Below are 2,500 nucleotides of genomic sequence, written 5' to 3'. Positions count from 1 at the left end.
CCCCGACAGATCCTAAGGACCTGTCCCCAAGGGTCGTCCCTATTATCCCCCACAAATCTCCTCCACTCTTCCTCTTTCACTCTCACCAACATTTTCTTCAGTAGATAGGGACAGTAGGAATCTCGTTAATCCATTCATGCGCGTCACTAATTAGATGACGAGGCATTTGGCTACCTTAAGAGAGTCATAGTTACTCCCGCCGTTTACCCGCGCTTACTTGAATTTCTTCACTTTGACATTCAGAGCACTGGGCAGAAATCACATTGTGTCAACACCCGTTAGGGCCATCACAATGCTTTGTTTTAATTAGACAGTCGGATTCCCCAAGTCCGTGCCAGTTCTGAATTGATTGTTAATTGATAATCGTTATAATTTAAAAAGAATATATATCGAATGATATAATTCCTTAAAAATTTTAGCAAGAAAGTTCCACAATTGGCTACGTAACTACTATCCGGGGAACAAGAATCGTAATTCTCTATTTACCCAGAACGAGTACATAAACCATGGTATTGCTTCCCAATCAAGCCCGACTATCTCAATCTTCAGAGCCAATCCTTATCCCGAAGTTACGGATCTAATTTGCCGACTTCCCTTACCTACATTATTCTATCGACTAGAGACTCTTCACCTTGGAGACCAGCTGCGGATATTGGTACGGCCTGTTGAGAAGTTTGCGTGACCCCACCATAAATTTTCAAGGTCCGAGGAGAAAATATCGACACAACAGTAAATGTCATGCTCTTCTAGTCCATCTACCATATCTCTCTTCGAAAGACTTCCATGGTAGTACGACTATAAAACAGAAAAGAAAACTCTTCCGATATCTCTCGACGGCTTCTTTATGGTCGTTCCTGTTGCCAGGATGAGCACAAGGCCCATTTTTAATAACAAACGGATACTCAACAGGTTACGGAATTGGAACCGTATTCCCTTTCGTTCAAAATAATTCAAGTATTTAATTATTTTTTAATATATATATATAAATTTTATTAATATTTTTTTTTATTAAAAACTTGAAAATTTTCGGCTTTCGCCTTGAACTTAGGACCGACTAACTCGTGATCAACCACTGTTCACACGAAACCCTTCTCCACTTCAGTCCTCCAAGGTCTCATTCGATTATTTGCTACTACCACCAAGATCTGTACCAATAGCGGCTCCATGCAGGCTTACGCCAAACACTTCTAAGCACACTATTGTACCCTCCTACTCACTAAAGTTTCAAAATTTATAAATCAATCGAAATTGTTTTATAAATCATCTACTTTAGCGGTAATGTATAGGTATACAACTTAAGCGCCATCCATTTTAAGGGCTAGTTGCTTCGGCAGGTGAGTTGTTACACACTCCTTAGCGGATTACGACTTCCATGTCCACCGTCCTGCTGTTTTAAGCAACCAACGCCTTTCATGGTATCTGCATGAGTTGTTAATTTAGGCACCGTAACATTACGTTTGGTTCATCCCACAGCGCCAGTTCTGCTTACCAAAAGTGGCCCACTGGGCACATTATATCATAACCTCAACCTTCATATCAAGAAAGGTGAGGTTCTTACCCATTTAAAGTTTGAGAATAGGTTAAAATCGTTTCGACCCTAAGGCCTCTAATCATTCGCTTTACCAGATAAGATTATTTTATATAATTTTTAAATGCACCAGCTATCCTGAGGGAAACTTCGGAGGGAACCAGCTACTAGATGGTTCGATTGGTCTTTCGCCCCTATACTCAATTCTGACAATCGATTTGCACGTCAGAACTGTTTCGGTCTTCCATCAGGGTTTCCCCTGACTTCAACCTGATCAAGTATAGTTCACCATCTTTCGGGTCACAACATATATGCTCAAGGTACGCTCCAGTTAGAGGTATAAATAATAATAAATTATCATTATACATAACTATATGGAACGCCCCGGGATTGAATTAATTGACTATTTAAGAAAATAGACTAAAAATTAATCCCATTATATTTTTAAGTTAAGTTAATTATGCCATTAAGTTTAATATAACTCAATGACTTGCACATATGTTAGACTCCTTGGTCCGTGTTTCAAGACGGGTCCCGAAGGTATCCTGAATCTTTCGCATTGTTAATCATATAAATGCATACAAATAAATATTAATATCATAGATATTAAATTTTTTGTAAAATTCAAAAAATGAATTTTAGCATTATATATAATAAAATCTATCAACACTTTATCAAATCATTAGTATTTATTCTATGTTAATATGCTTAAAAAGCAAATTAATTTAAATAAACTTAATATCACCAATGATCTTTTGATAAATACTTTATTATGTTAATAGATTACAATGTCCTTATATGAAAAAAATGCACATTATTTTTAATTATTTAATGATGAATTTTTCATAATGGATATTCAGGTTCATCGGGCTTAACCTCTAAGCAGTTTCACGTACTATTTAACTCTCTATTCAGAGTTCTTTTCAACTTTCCCTCACGGTACTTGTTTACTATCGGTCTCATGGTTATATT

General features: G+C 36.8%; 1 pseudogene; it reads right to left on the bottom strand.

The window, feature by feature from the left end:
* LOC128871149 (large subunit ribosomal RNA) overlaps positions 1-2,500 on the bottom strand; it is a 6,530-nt pseudogene that overhangs the window by 3,694 nt on the left and 336 nt on the right.

Source organism: Anastrepha ludens, unplaced genomic scaffold (genome assembly GCF_028408465.1).
Source record: "Anastrepha ludens isolate Willacy unplaced genomic scaffold, idAnaLude1.1 ptg000058l, whole genome shotgun sequence".
NCBI classification, from domain to species: domain Eukaryota; kingdom Metazoa; phylum Arthropoda; class Insecta; order Diptera; family Tephritidae; genus Anastrepha; species Anastrepha ludens.
Note: the sequence above shows the minus strand (reverse complement) of the source record. Positions and strands in the feature narration are given on the sequence as shown.